The sequence below is a fragment of the Candoia aspera genome, chromosome 1, assembly GCF_035149785.1.
Source record: "Candoia aspera isolate rCanAsp1 chromosome 1, rCanAsp1.hap2, whole genome shotgun sequence".
In the NCBI taxonomy this organism is placed as follows: domain Eukaryota; kingdom Metazoa; phylum Chordata; class Lepidosauria; order Squamata; family Boidae; genus Candoia; species Candoia aspera.
In genome coordinates this window covers 224630552-224653972 of record NC_086153.1, presented here as the reverse complement: position 1 = coordinate 224653972, position 23421 = coordinate 224630552, and the positions used below count along the sequence as shown (strand labels likewise).

The window sequence follows — 23421 nt, the reverse complement described above, 5'->3', positions numbered from 1 at the left end:
TACATTAATAGACCTAGACAGGATCCTAAGGTTTCATTTACATTTGACCCAGTGACATTCTGACCCTGGTTGCTTGGTAACTGGATCCTTTTACAATGCTACCCAGCCACAGGCATGAAGCAAGTTGTGCTTACAGAGTTTATGACTTGACATTGTCCTGGCTTGTCTCCCTGCAGGGAGAAGTGTGTGTGAGAGAGGTCAAACCAGGACATTATACCTTCCCAAAAGTTGTGTTGGTTTGTGCCAGTGAACCGCAGTGACCCCAGGATACTGAAGGCTAAATTCAGATCTTTTAAATCTTCAAAGGGAGCTAAAGAATTGGCACAAGGACATGAATCAGTTTGACTCTTGTTATGCTCCTTTAAGGCCCAAATGGAATAAGTAAAGGGGAATCCATGTCAACTCTCATCTCTATACTTTCAATTTCTTTCATTATTAGGAGATGCTGCAGACCCATTCTCCAGGATTTATAGACTGTAGCATACCACAGACACAATATGGGGCAAAAATGGGATATAGGACTGTCAATTAGACCATAAATAAAATATGTTATGTCAAAAACTCAGTGATAGAGTATAAAATGCAAAACAAACCTATAGCCATTACATATATACCATATTCTGCCTGGGGTCCAGTCTTCAGCCATCATAATGTAACAATTTCTTCTGCCAACTGACCAGCAACCCATGGGCTCAGAAATAGCTTATAAAAAAGTAAGACCAGAAAAGATTCCACTCTCCTCAACTATGTCCAGCCTTACAGTACTCACCCTGATCTAATTTCAGATGTGGATGGGAGAAATGCAAATTCTAATTTTAGCAATGGTTCTGGAAATAAAATATAAAGTCAACTAGAGAACATCTTGAGATCTAGTGCCATTCCCCACAATTTTACTGTGTCTTAATTCTCACCTTATTAGCCTTTGAAACAAGAGAGTTACCTTTGTTATTTCAAGTCTCATAGGAGAGAGAATCTGCAACCCCTGCAGATTCAAGCCTCAAAATTACAGGAAATTACAAAAAGAGGGTTTGGAGAACTGTACAAATGAGTCTCGCTGCCCTTTGGATTCTAGTCAAGCCAGGTTATACAAGCTTGTTAGCATTCCTCGGTTTCTCTACCAACACAATTTTGCTGAAAGCCCTGATCCATGCCAATCTATTGTTATTATTTTCCTTTTAAAGTCACAGAGGATGCTTAAAGTGTCAAATTAAAGACTCTCTTCCCTTGAGAAAATGTAGATCAGAGGCGCCATTCAAATCATTTCCACTACAGTGTCTTAACTTGGAACCTGGGGTTTATTTTTTAACTGCTGAAAAACAGACTAATAAAGAATGATAATTAAATACCCCAACACTGTAAAATAGTGCAATTAGATGCCCTGTTAATTTTTTTCAGGATAGTTAAACAAGAAAAAAGAAACTAAACCATGGAACTTAAATATTTACAAGACATGCAATGCTCTCTGGTTTTGCAAAACAATTTTTTGGGTTTCCAAGATAAAAAGCACTTAAAGGGGCTACAGAGAATGACTCTGGTCTGTGATTTGAGCTAGTAGTAAGAATTATAAGCTGATTCTGCAGAACTGAACATTAGAAGTAATAGACAGAAGTCCTACTGGGCATGGCTGGAGAGCTAAATAGCAAGAGATGAGAAAGTCCAATCTTATTCCTCATCCCAATATGCACTGAGATTTTCAGGAAGCCAAGGATGAGTTGTCATGTATTTGTATATGTGTGCATATGTCCCCCCCCCTTTCTTTTTTTAATATACTGATTTGCAATGCAGAATGTTTCAGGAAGGATATCATCTGACACTGATCAAGTAACCTTAAAATAATTATCACAACTACAGATTAGTATTCAATATGTTGTATGTGTCTATGACAAAGAAGCAAATCATAAAAGTTACAGTAACAAAAATGAATGCATAGTACATAACCACAAGACAAAATACATCATTAAATGGCAGCAGAGAAAACATCTTGATTATTTCTTTATATCATGTCGGGAGATATTTTTATTATAGGCTAGTTTTAAGTAGGCATTTAAAAGGTTTAAACTTGAAAAGTTGTCAAGCTATAAGGCAGTGTTTCTCAACCTTGGCAACTTTAAGATATGTGGACTTCAACTCCTAGAATTCCCTAGCCACCATGCTGGCTGGAGAATTCGAGCAGTTGAAGTCCACACATCTTAAAGTTGCCAAGGTTGAGAAACACTGCTATAAGGAATAGACCAGAATTCATATCCAGCCTTGACTTTATACCTCAACACTCCAATATTTCTTGTTTAGTAGAAGTATAACTCTACACAAGCCTTTTAACATGGCTGGGAATTCTGTTTCCTGGTCCAACACTTAGGAAGTGCACCAGTTTGGGGAAAGCTTTAATGCTTACAGTCTATCCCACAATGATTAAATTTATACATTGTGCTAGGCTTTGGTTTGTGTAATCAGGCATTACTGAATAAGTAACAACGGCATGGTCCATACAACACACGAAGCCAAGTTTACAAACTGCAGCTGCTGAGTTCACACCACATGGTAAGCTAGAGCCAAACAAAACGTACAAACTTAGACATATCTCCAGTTCTGGTATTACTGAAATTTCCCTTGAAGGTGTTGAGTAATCAAAGTATAGGCTTCATCCACTAAAGCTGCTACATAAATGCCTGCTTGTCCTTTGACAACAGTCATACTACCTTAAGATACTTCAATTGCAATGTTTTCCAGCTGAGCTAATTCCTCAGTGTGGGTTGCTATTTTCAGCAATCTGTTTGGGCTGTTATCAGAATCCAGCCATATTCTGGACCTACAGCCAGCACCAATTTCAAAAGCAACTAAGGCTGGTAAACTTCAGAGGGCATTTCAAATGCTATTCTAGAAAGTTGAGGAGAATATGACACTATCACCAGGCAATTAGAGTTTACATTTCTTGCATGATTAACTTTTCAGAGTGCTTTTAATAAATACAGTTAAGGGCACTTTTTGAGATTCACTGATTCATGCAAGCTTATTATGAATTTAAGAAGTATACATTCATAGCCTTTGAAGAGTTATAAGACTGCTGTGGTAACTGTTGTATTAACATCTAGGACCCTACACTTATTAATCCAAAAAGAAAAAAGAAAAGAATGAGAGAAAAAGAAATCCTTCCTATCACATTCAATGAGAGGCAAATCACTTATACTAACTCCAGGGATCCTTTTTGCCTCATTCCAGAGATGGGGAGTAAGAGGGCTGTGGATCCCACAGCTTCTTCCTACATGCCCCATCACATACTGTCTCATCTCTCTGCATTTCTGGAGTTCCAACAGATATGCTCTTGCAGCAGTGATTAAGATATGTCCCTTTACAAGATAGATCTTTCTGTCTATCTGTCCAGCAAAAGGGAGACGTGCAAAATCCATCCCAGATATCCATCCCAGGTATTCCTTGGCAATGATCAATTGCACTATTAACTATGCAGGTATATCTCAACTTTTTATTCACATTGGCCATATGGAAAAAACCAAGGCCTGCAGAAGAACTCTGCCAGATCAGTTTAAAAATCTAGACCAGGGTTTCTCGACCAGGGTTCCGTGGAACCGTAGGGTTCTGTGCGAGGTCACTAGGGGTTCCCTGGGATGTCACGATTTATTTAAAAAATTATTTCAAATTCAGGCAACTTCACATTAAAGAGGTGAGTTTCATTCTTTACTTTAGTTTAAGAACACTGTTAATGCATATTTCATGTATAATGCTATACATGAAACGAATATAATAATTTTGTAACTTCTGGCCTATATTTGAGCCTAAATGTGCAGGGGTTCCCCGAGGCCTGAAAAATATTTCAAGGGTTCCTCCAGGGTCAAAGGTTGAGAAAGGCTGATCTAGACTAACAAAGCATTCTTTTCTCACAATGAGCAACTAGGAATAATTGAGCAGGCCTCACACTTAAATAATATTCCTCTGCTCGTGCTCCCCAACAATTAATATTCAGATACAAATTCCTTCTGACATCGGAGGTAATATGTAACTAAAAAGACTAGTATCCAGTGATAACTTTATCCTTAATTAATTTGTTGAATTCCTATTTAAAGACATCCAAGTTGGTATCATTCAGTGGGGTTCATTTTGTAAAGGCAGGGGAGTCACCATCCCAGGTCCTGTACACATAAGGGGCTTTGCTGGGAAGGCCTGCAGTCTTTCAGCTAGTCATGCAGGGCAGCCATGCACACCCCTAGGGAAATATGATCTATCTGGAGACACGTTGGGTGGTGTAATGGGAACAACCTTGAGGAAGAGGAGGAAGAGCTGTAACCAAGACAATGGTCAGATAAAAGATATTTGAGTCCAAAGCAGAAGGCAGAAATGTAATTTGAAAAAGCATCTCAGAAGAAACCCTCTCTAGTTCACACAAAGAAGAAGGGAGGAAAGGGGGAAGCATATTCATAGCAAGAGTCTGTTACTATAACCTTACAATAAAAGTAGTATTAGCATCCATAACTTTGGTTTCCTAGTCTGGTCTACCTTGAAGGGCTGACAGGTAGGGGTGAAGCAGCAAGCAGAAATTACCAACCATACAAATTGCCAGGGCCTCTCCATCCTATGAGCCGCCAGTGCCACCTTTTCTTCTCAAGTCCAGAGAGCAGCTTGTGCATGCAGGCACTGCTAATCTGGATAGACCACTGGCAAGCAACAAGAGCTACATTTGGGACTGCTGTGCATCACCTGCCAACAGAGCAAGGAGAGGTCAGAGCATGGAGTGGCAGCAGAAGCCTCAGGGCCCTGGCAGCCTCCCCAGTTCTCACTATTGGCCCCTCTCAAGCAGACTTAGGCCTGCTGCTCTGGCCACCATTGAAAAGCAGCCTGTGTATAAAGCCCTCCTCCTGAGTTTCTCCCATACATCTTCCATTGTTACAGGTTAGGGGTAACTCTTACTTGATCCTGCCTCCCAGTTTCTTGATTCTCCCTCTTTCCTGCTATAGTTAAGGAACCCTGGCACTGCTATTTTTTAAAAAAAAGAAGTGAGTAGGGGGTGCCTTTGGTCCATATAGTAGTGAGTCATTTTTTAAAAAATGTTTCAAAAACAAATGCAGCGTTAAGTTAATGTAAGGACATGAAATGAGGTCTAGAATGGCTACCAGTTTTTAAAATCATTTATCTATATTGCTTTCTCTTTGTTAATTGGAGGCAGCAAATGGTTTATGGCATTGTGAAAGCAGTGGCATCGAGGAGAACTGTAGGTGCTTTGAATGGGCTTGTGAAGTTTTCAGGATTAAAACAATGGCTGTGTGGAAAGACCACATAAACATGTGCTGCACTTTTCACAACAAAGGGAATTAAATCTTGGGCAGTGATCCTTTAGAAACATACATGTATATGTATATGTAAAAAAAAAAGGTAAAGGTTCCCGTTTAGTCGTGCCTGACACTAGGGGGCAGTGCTCATCTCCGTTTCATGGCTGAAGAGCCAGTGTGGTCCGAAGACACTTTTGCGGTCATGTGGCCGGCATGACAGTCATGGAACGCTGTTACCTTCCCACCGAAGCAGTACCTATTTATCTACTTGCATTTGCATGCTTTCGAATTGCTAGGTTGGCAAGCGCTGGGGCAAGTGTGGGAGCTCACTCCGTCTCACGGCGCTCAGGTCTCAAACCGCTGAACTTGCAACCTTCCAGTCAACAAGCCTGGCTTCTTAACCACTGAGCAGGAAAATTTGGAAAGCAAGTAAATAAATATATAGATTTACCTTGACAAGGCTCAGCATTCTGAAAGGTATATGTTAAGCATTATAAAGCTAAAAATAGAGCATGCATTATTAAACATAAAATTAAAGGCAGAATTTTGTCTGGTTCAGAGCTTGAAAAGAGTTTACCAGAACTCTATTTATTGAACCAAGAATACTTACTGTATTGTATTTACACTTCTGAGAATGACCAGGAAATGAATCCTAGGGTTGTTGTAGACAATCCAAGGAAATATTTTCCTAGTGTATGACTGCTGTGCAAAAGAGAGCAATAGGAGCAATTCCCTCTGATGGAACTTTACAAGAATTAGAAAAGTTTGAGTTAGGGAAAAAAGTGAGTTAATGGGAGCAAGATAGAAAGGAAGCAAAATGCATACTATGTGGACAGTGAAGATGGTCTATTTATTTAAAAGAAGATAACACTGTATTTCTACTGTATTTACTCAGAAGAAGATGGCAATCTCCCTCCTCCTGTCTAGTGTTTAGAAGTATAAAATATTACAGGATCCTGTATACTGCCCAGGTTTCCTACCTCATAAACTAGCATTGCTACCTCTTCCTGAAACCCATTATGGAGATTTATTCTCCCTCCAAAATATAGCAATGTGGTGCTTGTACATGTTTGTATACGTGCACTGCAGGTCTTTGACTCATCTGATTAAGCATGTTAAGCAAAAAGAGCCACTGTACAGTCAGGCTTACTAATCTATGCCGACTTTTCCCAGTCTTGAACCAGCCATCATTCAGCCGTGCAGTCAAAGTATTCCGCAAGTTGTAGTCCTGACGCACCAAAAGGGCACCAGATTGGGATAAGGTGATTTTGCAAATGTTGTAGCGGTGCTGCTGCTGCTGCCACTAGCACTACTTTTAAATTTTAGAGGTAGAGCTTTCGTAACAGAATAATTAACTGTTACAATGTCATTTTAAAACGTTTTTAAAAGCAATACTAGGGTTTCTTCTTCAAAATTTATGTCAGTGTCACTTTTTTTAATTATTACAGGTAAATTGAGGAAAATCCACTCTCCCTTAATTAGGGGATTTGTTTTTCCTGATAATCCCTTTATATCTCTGAACTCTGCCTTTGAGTTTAGGCTTAAGACACTAGACCCTCGGTGAACCTAGGCACATTGTGCACATTTTTTACAGCATGTTGAGAAGCACCTGTAAAGGAAAGCTGTTGGTTTATCCTCTTTTGTTTTGCCTTGATGTGCAGAACAATATTTTACTGACTGTTGCTGAGGACCCATGGAACCCAAATGTCTGCTGCCTCTGGAAATGGCTTTTAATAGTTCCATGAATGACAGAATCCGTGTGTAAGAAGTTTATTTTCTCTGCAGTTGTGCAAAGAAACAAACTAAGTTCCTGTTCTGGGAGATTATAAGGTAGTAATCCTCAAAAGCAGGCCTGCATAAATTGGGGCCCACAAAAGTGAATGTAGCTCTTCAGTTCCGTAAAAACAAATCTCTCATTTCTTCTGCCTCCCTGAAACAACAGAAATGAAAGGAGTATCAAGCAACTGATACATCACAATAGATGATTAATAAACTAAATTTGGACTGGTTGGACACAAGTTGCATAGATTTTTTATAAATGCATATCTTTTATAAACATTTCTGGAACACCTATTGATTGAGGTAAATGATTATACTTGAAATAAAAAGAAATATGTTATCTGAATAGCTACAAATCTAAGCAGTTTGAAACCCTGGGAACAGCAACATGGCTTAAATACAAGAACTGAAGTGGCTAAGTTGGAGTTTTAATTCAGGCCAAAATCTGTTTCTGCCATTAAGCAAACATGGCCACAGATTTACGGATGTGAAACAATATATAAAAGCAATCAGGAGGCCTGAAGCATGAAAGAATACAAGGAAAAAGGCAAGCAGCTAATCTAAATAAGTTTCCTAGGCACATATGGAGGAAAGAAAGCCTGTGTCAGAGCCTGCCAAGCTAGCTCTGAGTCTAGAATATCAATGCATGAATCTCAGTTCAACAACTTGTTAAGAAGGTGGCAAAATTTTGCTTTAGACACTGCGGCATTGCGAAGCATGGGAACGTGCAGGGAAAAGTTCACACTGATAAAGAAATAAGCAGGAGTTTGAATTGTTCTCTCAGATGAGTTTGCGAACAACACACGTTACAAATCCTGTTATGACTGCCCCCCCTCAAAACAAGTTTTGATCATGTTAAAAAAAGAGGATTCTGAATAGGTCAAGGATATGGGAGAGGATAATATCTAATGGGAACCATTCCCAGGGGATTCAGTTACAAAGTTGCACCAGCAACTTCTTGGAATCATCCTGGCAATGCTTCTGGGAAAGATGACACCCACCCCTCCAGCCCTCACAGCACGCCTGAGCTGGGGGCGGGGGATGTGGGGGGGTGAGAAAAGAGGTCAGTTATGTTGTCTGGTTTAAGACAAAAGCCCCATAACAAATAGGGCTGGTGGGGATACCAAAAGAAAAAGAAAAACACCAGTTCCCCCACTTTCCCAAAGTCTCCCGCCAGCTTCCTGAATGAGCCAGGAGATGGAGGCAGGAGCCAACAGCAGATCAGTTCCAGTGAACAGGATCCTCCTTCCATAAGCAAAGCCACTGCAGACGCCAAGATCCCAGCCCAAGATAAGATGCTTTTCATTGTGCAGTGGAACAAACTAAGCCATGAAGGGGTGTCCAGCAGTGTTAATGGCAGGTGCACCACTGGGATCTTCATGAGGTGGAATTGCTTGCCTTTGCCATGCAGTTGATTGTTTAACTGAGGCTGGGCTTGGTATGATAGGACTCCAGTATTTTACTGATCCCTGGCTTGCTCAAAACTTGCTTCAGCCTCGCCTGTTCCCTAGCACTAAGCCTCTGGTTGGTAATTAAGATATCATTTTATCAGGCTCCCCAGCCTTTTTCTGCATTATAATCATTATTATTATTATTATTATTATTATTATTATTATTATTATTATTATTATTATATGAGAGCCAGTTTGGTGTAGTGGTTAAGGCACTGGGCTAGAAACCAGGAGACTGTGAGTTCTAGTCCCACCTTAGGCATGAAGCCAGCTGCTTTAGTAATTTGCTGAGTGATTGCCCAATCAGTACCAAGAGCCGTTGTGACAGAAAAGAAGAAAAAAAATTAGTCTCAGGGAAGGGAAAGGAAATGAAAAAACCACCAGGTATGCAGGTGGTGGTAAAAAAAGGTATTTTTAAAATTATTTTGTTAACGGCACCTTTAATTTTGAGACTCAGTTTGGAGTAGTGGTAAAGGCCCCAGGCTAGAAACCGGGAGACTGCGAGTTCTAGTCCCACCTTAGGCACAAAGCCATCTGGGTGACCCTGGGCCAGTCACTCTCTCTCAGCCCTAGAAAGAAGGCAATGGCAAACCATTTCCGAAAAACCTTGCCAAGGAAGCTGCAGGGACTGGACCAGGCAGTCACCAGGACTCAACAATGACTCTAAGACACACACACACACACACACACACACACACACTCCTTATTATACACTGTTTTGTTTTGTTTAATTATACTGATGTTTGTGCTGAGGATACTGATAATGCCTATCCTTTTTGTTTTCCTGCAGTTTGGCTGCTCATTCTATTTCATTGATCTCCCAGTTTATATTAGTCTCCACCACAGCTAGAACTCCATAATCCAGAGAAGACAACACAGGTTCCCCTTTACTGTATTACTGGAGCCATATTCTGACAAAGCTACTGAAACTACTCAATTTCTTACCTTGCCTGAGGTCACCCCCTCATCCAGGACCACCGCCCACTCCCTCACAAAAGACACCAGAACCTTTCCCACCCCAAACCTGACCGAACCCTTCTTTTCTGTTATTGGCTCTCAGGGGTCAGGTCACACCCTCAGGGCACATAAGGCTGGCTTGTGATTTAAAGGGCCAGCTGCTCCTCCCTACAAAGTCCTTAACTGTACCAGTGCTACCACGGGTTAGAGTTTTTTCCCTTATCCTAACATGGTCCAAGGGCAGCCTCCAGATGTATGAAATCTATTAGGTTTTGTTGCCCATTATATTTGAGGGCAACTGGCAGTGACAGGGAGCAGAGGCAATAGAGACAGGATAGGAATTGGCAATGGGGCAGCAAATTTCATGAAGACAGAGTTTCTGCTGACTCAAGGATGGCTGGAGGGCACTGAAAGTGGGAAAGACTCTTTGTACTTTTTAACCTACTCACCACTAGGGGAGTTTGGAGCAGAGATACCATGCAAGGCCTTCCATTTTGTCCCTTTCTTTATCACTGACCTGCTTTCCCATGATTGGAAAACACTGATACTCTTAAGCTATCTTCATCATACAGGAAAAGCAGAATACTTCCTTCGCCTTTTCCTCACCACAGTGATAAAAAACAACAACTCAGAAATGCAAGCTCTCTGTTAGGACATATAGCTTCCTTAATAAACTCTCCTTTTGGACCTTAAATCTGTCTTTAGATTACAGTGACCATATGTCCTTTATTATAAAGGACAATCCTTTGTTTCAGAAAGCTGAACTTTAGATTTATTTGTTTTTCAAAAACTCACTTTTGTCCTTTATTTGGGTCATTTAACTTTTACCATACAAATGGTACCACTTAATGCACAGTCTTTCATAATCATGAAAAAATGAAAATTGAATTGTCTTTTTAAAATAAATTTACACATACTGTTTGATTTTACATATTTTTATTAGAACATGCAGTTTTGTAAAGTTTTTCTTGGTTTTGCTCTTGAATTTTCCGTTGTAAAGCAAAGTTATAAGCATAGACAATTATTTTTTTTTATCCATATGATTAAAAAATTTCAGTTTTGTTCCTTTTTCAGGTTTGTCCTTTATTTTTTCCAAGATCGTAGGATCACCGTACAATAGGCTAGATTATATTCACACACAGCTGCTAAACAGAGGGCCCAGTGAAGGAACTAGAGGATTCCAATCACATTGGATATTGTTTGAAAAAACATTCCTCCAACACATTTAGGAGTTAGCTCATTTTTTCTAGGATGCTGACTAGAAGATTTATCAATTTACTTATACTAATAGTGAAGGTCAATAGCAAACTTGTAACTAGTATGATAAATACATTTGCATTGCTTTGCATGACCAGGAACTCCAAGTTTCTGTGCTTTGGTCTTTCTTTTGATCCTTCTATTGTGGAATACTTTTTAGTCTTTATTTTATTTTATTTTATTTTAGGGATGCTTATTTATTTATTTTATCTATTTCTCTTTTCTTCACTGTCCAGTCATGCCAGTGGTGCGCAGGCTCTCATGGTTGGATATGTGCAAAAGTATACTATAGATGGGTTCACTTTAACACTTATTGTTGAGCTTTCAAATTCTACATTGTTGCCCTTGGAATAGTTACAGTTTTGCAAACATGGGCTGAGGAGTTTTCATTATTTATCCTGCAAGTTAGCTCCCTTAAGATATTCTTTTTGTGCCTAATTGTCCTACTGTCAAAAAGATTTTTTTTCTCCCCTTGCCCTCTGTGTTTACAGAAGCCAAGATAGGCTCCATCCAGCAGCTGTTCAAATGTCTTTTGTTTGCAAAAGCAAACAGACAAGCTCAGTGTTTTGACTTAGTGCTGTGGCTCCATATTTATTTGATAGTTCTATGAGGGCTTGCCTCTTGGAAGTTGCTTCTGCTGTGATGAGAATGACTTCCTAGGTGCTGGTGGCTCAGTGATATTTGGTGACCCACACAATTGTACAACTTGAAAGGAAGACCCAAGTCAAAGGCAAAGGATAACTTAAACTTATGCAGGAAAAGTTTGGTAACATGTAGCGTGCAAAAGTCTTAGGCCACTACCAGCTTTGTTGTTTTAGCAAAGTTTTAATGACCATCCATAATTATTTTTCGATCTCTGTGTTAAGATACAAACAGAAAATACAGGAAATGTGTACACAAAAATTAAACAAACACAATTTTCAGAACAAAAAGGCTTCTTCAGGCAAAAGTCAGTATTTAGTGTGACTTCCCTTGGCTCTAAGCACATCTTGAACTCTTTTGGGGAGACTGTCCTGAAGTTTTCTGAAGTAATCTTCTGGTATATTATACCAGGCTTCTTTCAGCACTTCCCAGAGTTCTTCTTTAGATGTAGGTTGTCTTTTATTTCTTTCTCTGTCCAGGTGATCCCATACTGCCTCCATAATATTCAGGTCTGGACTCCATGGAGGCCAGTCCGTGACTGTCAGTGTTTTATCAGCTGCTTTTCTCGCTAAATATGATTTCACTGCATTAGCAGTGTGCTTGGGATCGTTACCATGCTGAAAAATGAAACCATTCCGAATCAGGCGCTTTCCAGAAGGAATGGCATGATGAATTAAAGCCTATCTGTACTTTTCAGCATTGGAGTATTAGGTATGTTCGCCGTCTCGAGTCATTTATAAAAATAATAAAGGCGGGATAGAAAATAAATAAATAAATACGGACAATATCGTCAACACCACTGGCAGAAATGCAGCCCCAAACCAGGACAGACCCTCCACCATGTTTCACTGAAGGCTGCAAGCACTCATTTGTCCATCTCTCTCCAACTCTTCTGTTCACATATTGTTGACGATTGGACCCAAAAATTTCAAACTTGGATTCATCACTCCATAATACTCTTTTCCACTGATCCTCATTCCAATCTTTGTGAGCTTTAGCATATGTAAGCCTTTTCACCATGTTCCCCTTCTGCAAAAGTGGTTTCTTGGCTGCTGCCCTTCCATGAAGACCATTCCTGATCAAGCTTCTTCGGATTGTAGAAGGGTCAACATGGCATCCCGTGCAGCTACCAGATGCTGAGCCAAGTCCCTGCTGGACTTCCTCCAGTCTCTCAAAGAAGAAACTATGAGGAACTTCTCATGAGACTTTGAAAGTTTTCTTGGCCTTCCAGTCCTTCTTTTGTCCTTGACCTCTCCTGATTCTTCAAATTTCTTTATAACAGCTTGAATACCACATCTTGAGTATCCAGTTTGTTTGATTTCCCTTTGAGAATGGCCTTGCTGATGCAAAAGTATGATTCTATGTCTGTCCAATTCTGTGATTTTTGGCATTTTGACTGGAATGATGTGATTGAAAGTTGGCCTTCTTAGCAAGCTTCCAATGAATTACACTCATACAACATGTGTATGTACTGTATGTAATGCTCAAGCATGTCTTGCACAAACCTGGTGTACAAGACCTTTTCCACAGCAGTCATTTTGGCATGAAATAGTAGGATATATAGAGGTGTTAGCAGTGACAGTATTTAGGGTTCCATTCCATTTAGGTTTATGGGAGCCAAGTGCCTGCTGTTGCTCTAGTGTAAGTGGAGGTCACACTAAATACTTGTAAGGGGAGGTCACACACTTTAGCCTATGGAAGCTGTTTTTTCTGATTTTTTTCTGTTTTTGAATACTGCATACAAATTTCCTGTATTTTCTGGTTGTATTCTAATAAAGAGACTGAGAAATAATTATATATGGTCATTATACCATTGCTAAAACAACAAATCTAATGGTGGCCTAAGACTTTTGCACAGTACTAGACTATCTGATCTAAAGAACAATCATCCAGGTGACCTGTCTGACTTCCTCAGCGATGGAGTTTGAGAAGACTCTTAAATACTTTGTGAATCCATCTGATCTAGACATTCCTTCAGTTAAGATTATTGATTTTATTACCATTCTAATTACAATCCTAACATGTATTTTCTCATAGTTGGAGGGTAAACCTGTGAATTCAAGTGATTGTCATTCATTTAAATTTTGTGTAAAAATAAAATGCAAAATCAGATTGGGAGTAAGCAAGAATGATCTCCTCTCTATAAACAGGCATTCTGCAAATTTAGTGGTTGCCTGGGATCCCTTGAAGGCACATATTTTTGTATAGGTTTCATGGAAAAATAAAAATCTAAAGTAAAGTAAATATCCATGTCACCAAATTAAAAAAAACAAAACAATGAGCACAATTGGAAAGTTCTTATGTGTCCACCTTGACACTTGCAGGGGCATGGTTCCTCTTTGATCAATATCCTACTATATTTCCAGAATGTGAAACTGCAAGGGATATTTGGAAGACATGGTGGTGTAAGCATAATTTTGACCCTCATTCACTGGGATAATCCCAGTTAATTGCAAGTATGTTTTTGTGGTGGTGAGAATGGATAGGCAAATAGGGCTACCAATACTTTATCTTAATAAATTGCTAATTTCAAGAAATTGTAACTTGAGTAAGCATTGGTAAATTTCTAGTTAGCATTGTACTAAGGTTACCTTTTAATGTATTGGAATTTGTTTTATGGACTCTGGAATCCACTGTCTGTATGCAATCTTAGGATGATAAATTTGGGAAGTTGGTGCAGCAGAGTTCCCTAAGTTTCTTACAGATCTAGACCAGGATCTTATATTTTCCTAGTTACCTCTATATAAGAGATCCTTTGGACCAGATATCTTTTTATAGCAGTTCTATATCTTGATTATCCGTTTATTAAATGTATATTCTGCTTTTCAGTCAGGAGCTCCAGGTGGCATACATACAGCATTCTCTTCCTATTTTCATCACAACAACCCTGTACTGTAGGTTTGGCTGAGAGAGAGTCACTGGCCCAAAGTCACCTATGGTCAGCTTGCATGGCTGAGGGTAGACTAGAACAAGTCCTTGAAGTGCCAATCCATCATCTTAAATCCTATGTTACACTGGCTCGTCATTATCTCCTTTACCAAGAATTATTTTTGCATGTGACTACCTTAAGATTAAAAGGAAGTTTTATATTTTCCATTTTCTTATTTTTAATTAGATTAATTTTGAATTATAGATTGTGCTTTTTATCCAAATCCCAAAGGAAGGGGGCTGATTTTCCTAGTCATACCCAGAGGCTACAGGTGTTGGTGCTAGAGAGTTTGTTTTCCATGATCGTTATTAATATTGCTTCTCTGTTATTTGCCAATAAGGTGCTCAAGTTGTATACCCTCTCCCTGACCCCCACACTGGGTTTAAGAGGGAAGGCACCAGGTGAATACATAAAAATAAATACCCTTTTTTGAGCCTCCTCAAGAAAGAGTAGGTGCTACGATCAAAAGCTAAGGAGTGAAAGAATCTCTGAACAAAATATATGTGAAGTAACCACCTAAATGATCAAAATAAATTAAAACTTTAAATGAATGCTTTTCAAGTTTTAATGTATTTTTATTAAAATATATTTCTTTTTGCCTTTTATTTTTGTTGTTGAATTCACTATTTAAAAAAAAAAACCAGATGAAGTTCTATAACTTGGTATTAAAGCTGATGCTTCAAGCAGAGCATTCGTTTAGAGTTGCTTTGTGGAGCATCACAGCTCAATTCCCACTTCTGAGGGCTCAACTAGCAGATGTAATAAACAGAGGAGCCCTTTACTCATGAGCTGCATATGTGCCATTTTCTTCTGGATATTAAAACTTCCCATCAAGACTTTAAGACAAAGTAAAAAGCCTCTTTAAGGAGCATTGGATCGCATGCTCAGCTCCACAAGGAGAGTCACATCCCCACAGTATAAAAAAACTTCTTGAGGCATAGTCAAGCCATCTCATTTACTTAGTCCAAAATACTATCTATGATTTACAGTTCCTCCCTAAAGATATTTCTGACAATGTGGCTTTTCCTTTATATCCTAATAATTCATATTTATCTTAACATATTCTTTATAATGTTCATCATTAAAAAATATCAAGTAGATCAAGTTCCAACCATAAATCATAACTCAACATTTTACAAAGTTATTTTCATGATGTACTATTCTATATTCTGGCAGAATGACGCTCATCCACTTCAGTATGCATATTTACTTTGAAGGTTGCATACAACTGAACTTACTCCTATGTAAGTAAATAAACAGTTACTGCTATACTTCTGATTCATGTTCTCCCAAACCATTTGGCATATGATTGAGAAGACCCTTAACTATATTTTTCCGATCCCTTTAAAATGCTGAAAAAAATATTTATCTGGCAAATAAATAGTAGTTTACACTAGTAAGTTTATGCATTTTGTAATGTAGTATGATGTTTTTGATTCAGATGTATTAAATAACATTTGGATAATGAATTGCCAGGATAAATAAAATGGTCTCTTTCTGCAAATCTGAATTTACATCTAAATGTATATATTAATCTGGGCTAAAAAAAGAAAAATAGAAAGAGTTTCATGCTTCATGATATCTCTAAGTTATGGGATTTAAAACAAACATGTATTTGAATTAATGAAGAAATATTTTAAAATATGAAGGAAGGATTTTCAAAAGGTGCAGATATTAGGGATAATCTTTGTAAATTTTTGGTTAGGGCATAATTCCTCACTCCCTACATTTCACTGGTCCTTCAATTAAATGTGGTGCTACAAATTTGGCCATGCTGGCTGACAATAGTGGAAGCTGTAATCCATCCCATTTGGACAGAACTAATTTTGTAAAGGTGGGCGTTCAAACATCCCAAGATAAGGGTGAAGATGGTGCTGGCATTAAGGAAAGTGTTATGACCACCTCAGATCAGAGATTTTGGAATAAGTGGTGGTACCTCCCACCAGATATTTTCTACCCTTCAAGGCATTCTTATTTGTTTGTTTGTTTAATTCAGTTTGTACACCACCTGACTCCCAGTTACTCTTGGAGTGCAGAACTATACATATAACCCAGATTCTCTAGATGATCCAATGTGTGATAACATGGTAATCTTAATTGACCATTGAGTAGCTGCTCATCTAGTTGGCATCTGTATATGAAAGTGAACGGCTCCATCTTGCTCTTTACCTCCAGATGAAAAATATGTTGGAACAATTCTAGAAGTTAGAATAGTTGATAGAAAAATAGTCAGGCAGGGTGCATGATATCAAGAGTAATCAAAATAACGGTCCAAAGTATTTCAAAATTTTAATATGTCCCAAATAATGACTTTTTGGTGATTTCTGCATAAGAACATAAAAGGTCTTGGACTGAGATAATCAAAAGCTTTTGGGATTTGATATTTTCACAGATTCTGGGGGATTAGAGGGCAAGGGAGAGCCATTGGGCTCTGACAGAGCTGTTAAACTAGGTTATATCATTAAGAAGTCATTTGACTAATCAGATTTCAGTACAGCAGGTTCTTCTAGTTAAATGTTTGCTGTATACCTCCAGGATTATTCTGGCTTTCCACATTAAGTTATAAGCAGGGAAAGAACTGCTTAAAAGTCAAATGCAATGATTTATGATCACAATTAAGGGTGTCTAAGCACATGCAGAAAATCTCAACATGTTTGTAATCCCTCATAGGCCTGTACAGTAAAGTTGAAAAATGATGCCAGAATTGGACAATCTTTGTCCAATTCTCTACTGGCATCCTCGTGTTGACTGCAAGAAGTAGGCAAAAAGATGAAAAAACCATCCCCATGGTTTCCCCAAATTCCAACTAATTGTAAATCTTGAACGTCCTACTCTAAAACAATGCCTTCCTGCCTAGATATGTTTTCACTGTCCCTCCAAAGTGAGCTGGATATTCTTCCCAAAGAGTTATGGGAATTTTTTCAGGATGTTGGAGCAGCAGCATGATTTCTTTGTCATCAAACTGAATGGTAATGATATTTTTAAAATGCAGGCTTCTTCAGCATTTGCTTCTGAACACATGGGCAGTGCTAACGTTGGTGGACTGTAATATCTGAATGCACATGTATCCAGAAAATACAAAATAGGTTTGCTTATTCCACAACCAGTCCTTGGCAATATGAGAAAATATTCCTACAGTTAACTACATTAAAGAGTGGTTAGGATAATTCTCCACTACATTTTATTCCATGGAACTTATTCCTTATTCTTCTCTGTGGAATATAAAAATATAGCAACAGATTTAGTTCAGCAGCAGAAGGAAGTAAGAAGTAGAATTATGTAACAGTTTAGCTTGCCTGTTTTCTGCATAAACATATAGCAGTTCAGGAAAAGTTTGAGAGTAAAAATGTGCATCACTGAAAGTTATTGTAAGTGGTTTAAGATCTAGAGACAAGCAACAGTAATGAATTGGAATGAAATTAACAGCCTATTCTTCATTTGTGTGGGATAATTTGGTTGCCATTTATCAGTTGAAAAATTACTCCAAATATATATTGTTACAACTTCTGAAACTATAACATTACTCTGGTAATGATCATAATGATCATCTCTGTACCAGACAGGAAATATAAGGGAAAAATTACAGATAGCAATTTTCTAGCCTTGTGAACATTTTCAAGTGTTCAGGAAGAATCTGGTTCAACGATCTCCACTATTTGAGGATAGGATAGATTTTTCCACTCTTCTGTAATAACCACCTTTCATACTGCTGCATTTTCATATTAGCCATTGTCAGAAGGAATACACTATTATTTTTTTTAAAAAAATGTCTGCAATCTGATACAAGTTCCCAGAACAGACTTCTCAGTGATGTGTTGAATACCTTCCTCACTGTTTAGTTCATGTCTCATGTCAGATTCTGAAGGATTTACCACAGAATAACAGTTTTCACACACCCTGAAAATGCACAGAAATGTGTTTCTGAATCAGAATGAGTGCAGTCAAGGAAATCAGAAACAAAAGGAACAGCAGGAAATGAGTCTATCTGGATAGTAAAAGAGAGTATATTTAGATCTGGCTTTTCTCTTTCTGGCATAGTGCATCCCAAAGTAAAAACTGTATATTGACAAGTTTGTAATTCAAATTAAGGGTGGAAGGAAAAAGAGGGATGAAGCTTTATGGAGATATCAGGATATGCCAGTTTTGTCAATGAAATTTTAGAACACTGAGGTTCCTAGATGCAGATGATTTGACTGTTATTTTCAGGAACCAGCAAATCAGAACGACCTATGATTTTATAGAAATGCAGTATGGATTGATGGGTATGAAAGTACTATTACCTGCTGGGGACCATTAGTGGACTCACTTGACAACTTTTCAAATTCTAGTATACTAATTACTATGGATTTATTTTCTGATCCCATCTGGCATTGCAGAAGACCAGAACTACAGGTCAGTCTATCCCAAATTTCCAAACATTTTTTTGCTATTAGTCTTTCCAAACTGCCATGTTCCAACTGCTGTCTTGGAAGTGTCTTCAGTTTACCATTACAGATTCCAATATGGATGGTCTTAAAATCAATTTTTGCACACCATAAGGTGTGCTCACAGTAGGTTTCAGACACCATAAAAACATACAGTTCAAACATAAACCAATTTAAAGCTGAAGTAACTGCTATGGCTTTCTCAGAAGAGTTCTGGAAAAGGTGGTTTAAACAGATGCCTAACAGGACTCTGCATCTTTGCAAACTAGCAGTTCCCTGGCTTTTAAGTAAAACTCAGTTTAATGGTATAATGTAGGCTAGCCTTAGTCTTTACAAAATTTCCCCACAGCTTCCTCTCTCCAACTGATGGTCACTCCCATGCATGGCAAGATTATCCCTACAAGTTCTGGAGATGTGTCCAGTTGAAGTTTGAAAGAGGGACTTTTTGATAGTTGTGATGTGGCTTGGAAACTCCCCTCAGGGAAGTCCTGTCTCATTTCCCAGTAACCACCTTCTGGAAACTGCAGAGAAGCTTCCATGTTCCCAAGCATTCCGTTTGTCCTGTTAATCTTCTATTTTAATTGGCCTCTATTTTTGGAATTTCCCAATCTGTTATGTCACAGTATTTCAGTATTATGGTGCTGTAATTGAAAACAGGCTTTTAATTGGCAATTTACTGAGTTTGCTGTAAATAAGTACCTCACTCTGGATAGAAATGTTTCTCTGAGCCATATAGACCTAAGACAGTTAATTGCTCAGTAGCTAATCTCTTGAATTTTACACTTAAAAGATTTTGAGACTAATATTATAAGGCTTAAAGGATGTTCCTTCTCCATCAAGGATACAACTGTGTGAAAATCTTTCCTTTTATTCAGGAACATACATTCTACCACCAAGAGTTTTGTTTGGAAACTACATAGAAATTTACATACAATTATATGCTTAATTTTATTTTATTTTTGAATTGCTCTAACTATTAATAACTTTACTGTATAGCTTTAGATGAAAGGCTAGGTTTTGCTTAGACACGTGATTAATATTTTCATTTATGGCCATTTTTTCCTTTCTTTCTTTTTCATGCATACTTGTAAAGGGAAGATAGATGAACCAAGAGATGAGATGTTAAAATTGACTGAGGGAAGTAGAAACCTGACTTACAGTCTGAAAACAAAATGAAGGGGTGACTTGTTTGAAGCAAAGTTGGTCACATTTGTTCAGCCTAGAGGCAACTAAGAGGGGAGCTTCTCCACGATAAGGTCATTTGACGCACTCTCTCCAGTCCAAATTATGTAACACTCTACTCTTTTCAGCTACTGCATACACAAGCACCACCAATAAAGGAAATGGCTAGGCTGCTAACAATTATTGCTACAAGAAGTATTGTTTATTCATATCCAGAAATGAAGTAATTAATGTCCAGTAGAGCAAGGAAATCCTCACTTCATTTTAGTTGAAATACAGATGAAGCAAATTCTATATTTATTCATTGATAATGACTTGAAAAAAATAAAGTAACAACCAGAAAACACTATGAGTCCAATGCCAGGATCAGCTGCCTTAAGGAAATGGTGCTGCAATTAGAAAAGTTATTTCCTGGTTCGGGTTTTTTTGTTTTGTTTTTCCCACTCAAAATGGTTTGGCAGTTTGAGCCAAGGGAATCAAACTCTCATCTACAAAATCACTTGTTGAACTTCATGACAGGAAGGTAACGGAACATTTCAGAGAACTGATCCACTGGGACTAATCTAAGAGGGAACTTATGAAAGGAAACATTTTGTAAACCTGATTCCAGAAATCTGACAAACAGGAAGACCTGGAGAAATATTCAAGGGGGTGATGAAGTGAAGAGAAGAAGTTGGAAAGAGAATGGGTCTATCCCCTATGCTTGGTAGGGAGGTAGAGAGAGAAAAGAATAACATAAAATAACTAATTGTACATTTGATTTGTCTGGGGAAGCTTCAGATATTCTATGAAGGCAGCCTACACAGGCAAAATCCATCTGTTGAGAAGTGTAGTGTTTCTTAAAATCTAGCAAAGGCAGGCTTTGGGTTTATACACATGCAATACAGTCTAATGCATATATATTAATAAAATAAGATCTGTTGAGTCTGATGAGGTTTACTCCTTGGAAGATGGCTATAGCAATGCAGGGTTTTTTGTTTTTTTTTGCTGTTTAGAGACACCGTACTGTACAGGAAGGGCTGGTAAAGTTTATGCAACTGAGGAGCCTGCCAAAAATGCTTCTGGTCTTCAAAGGACAGAGAGTATGCAGCTAGTACAAGTGTCATCATGACATGGGCAAAGGCCTTTTTTGGGTTGGGAGATGGAGAGAATTTAAAAGTCCAAATAATTACATTAAGCTTTGTGAAGACTTAACACACTTATTTTGCCCACTATTTTCTGCAAAAGGAGAAAAAAAGGTTGAAGGCAGAAACTGATATTTTTGATCTGGGGATGCTCTGGTAGTTGCCAAAGTGGGATTGGAGGCCACACGTGGACTGTCCCTTGTGGACTGCCCCACCCCTGCTATATAGAAACAGTGTGGAGGATTGAATTTTAAATTTTATTTTTATTGTAAACCACCCAGAGTCCCTCCTCAGGGAGGGAGATGGGTGGTGATAAAAATTCAATAAAAATAAATAAATAATACATAAATAATAGGTGTTGGTCTAAATGCAAGCCGAAATACAATCATGATGAGTAGATCAGGAAAAATCCATCAGCACAGAGTTCTAGAAGAAATCATTGTGAGAAGGAAGTTAAGAATGAATATGCAAACATTAACCAGTTTCAATTACTTCCAGGGAAGAACTAGGGGATGCTTACTATTCTGCTTTGACACCACTCTCTACCTCAAGGTTTCAATTCCTGCAGGAAAGGTCACATACTTTACTCCACAGAGTGGCTTTCAGAAAAAAGGAAATGGCTTCTGCACATGTAAACCCTGTGACTGCTCCAGTCGACCAATCAGAAGTGAGAGACCACAGTACTTCACGGAACCATTCCAGGGTGGAGCTGCACCTGAAGTTTTATTGCAACAAATTGTCTGCTTGAAGTTCTTCACACTCCTACCTAAAACTTGTGGCTAGATTGCCAGCATAACTAGCTGATATACGTGTATTTGACTTGTTTATGTTTGGGTTGAGAACCCCCAACTGGGAAGCTCTGCTTGACAGTATGGAATGGGAGACCTAATTGCTCTTTTGATGCTGCTTGATTTATGATTACTAACCCAGTTAGTATGACTTTATGAATTGCAGAGGGCTCATCAGTAAGGATTCACCCCTATGTATCATCACTTATACATACAGTGGGAATACTGTTCATACGAAAAAGTCCATGTTCAGAGCTTCAAATGATTTATTTGGGGTGGGTGGGAGGAAATGGAGGAAGCCCTATTGTCAATAAGACAATGTGGCTTAATTGTTCACATTTGTTTATCAAATGGGGTGATTATCTTAACGTCATTGCATGCCAGACCCTCTACACCCTTGGTTCTTTGGCCTTTGATCCTTATTCCATCACTCCTACCCTAACCTGAGCAACATTTATACTTTTTAAATAGCAAATGGGCTCAGTGTGGGGCATCAGCCAATTGGCTAACCTTTTCCCCCACCACTTGTTCATTGGACTCTGCCCTTTTTAACCTAGGGTGAAGTTGAAAACTCATTCGTTCAAAAACAAACTTGTTAACATAAATTATATGACCTCAGAGAAATCAGCTTAGGGCCTGCAGTATGAAACTGAATTTCCCCTACTCCCCAACTCATTGTCATGGTAATATCTTCAATTTAATTTGATCAAAAGTTTTGCAGCCTGTATCTACCGATTTATTTAAAGGAAGTCAATCCAACCATTTTATTTTTGTTTTCCCTCCAAGCTATGCTCTTCCAGCTCTAACTCAACAAATGTTCCTGATTAGACATCCATTCTATGTCTACTACTACTACTACTGTAGTCTACTACTCTGATACAATGCTTGTTCTTACTTCCTTCTTAATTGACCTCATCTGAAATCAGATCTTCTGATGCATTGACTACTGACTTTGATTTTACTACTCAAGCCACATTAGAACTTTTGGCTGCAGTTTCTGAAAATTTATAAAGGAATCCCCATCCATGTCCAACACTAGAACTATGGATGATTCGTATTTATATCCAGAAATCTTTCCCAATATGGCTCAAACTCCTCTTTTTGTCAATCCCTACATTGGTTGGGTCTTTGGGAATGTTATCAGGTTAAATTCTTGGCTATGTGCATAGGAACATTCAGATATTTGAATAATTTGATTACAGTCCATGTCCCTGTGTGCTTGGCTCAATTATGTAATTAAAGTTAATTAGGGCTTTTTCCCATTCAGTTCTTCCTCTCTGGCATTGATTCCCCCTTGACCTATGCCTGAAGTATGATCTCTCAAAGTTTAAAAAGGCTTTTAAAGCACATTTTTGGTAGGATTTTCTACAGAATTATACTTTCTGCATTAATGAAATGTCTTACATTAATTATTATATTGTTTTATTGTGATATTGTTTTATATTGCTTTTTTATTTACTTGGACTGTTCTTAGTTATAAGCACAAACTAAATAAAACTACTACTACCACTAGTACCGCCACTGTTGTGCAACAAAAAGCAATGTTTCAGATTGGATGAGGGAGGAGAAAGAATGAGAATCAACTACTGAAGCAACTTTCATAAAAGCTTGA

General features: G+C 38.3%; 1 long non-coding RNA gene across 1 annotated transcript; it reads right to left on the bottom strand.

The window, feature by feature from the left end:
• Positions 1 to 11542: 11542 nt before the first annotated feature.
• LOC134487201 (uncharacterized) lies at positions 11543 to 12475 on the bottom strand. Its single transcript, XR_010066837.1, has 2 exons — positions 11648 to 12475; positions 11543 to 11576 (listed from the first exon to the last, which is right to left on the bottom strand). It is a non-coding gene; the product is annotated as an uncharacterized LOC134487201 (long non-coding RNA).
• Between the last annotated feature and the right edge of the window lie 10946 nt (positions 12476 to 23421).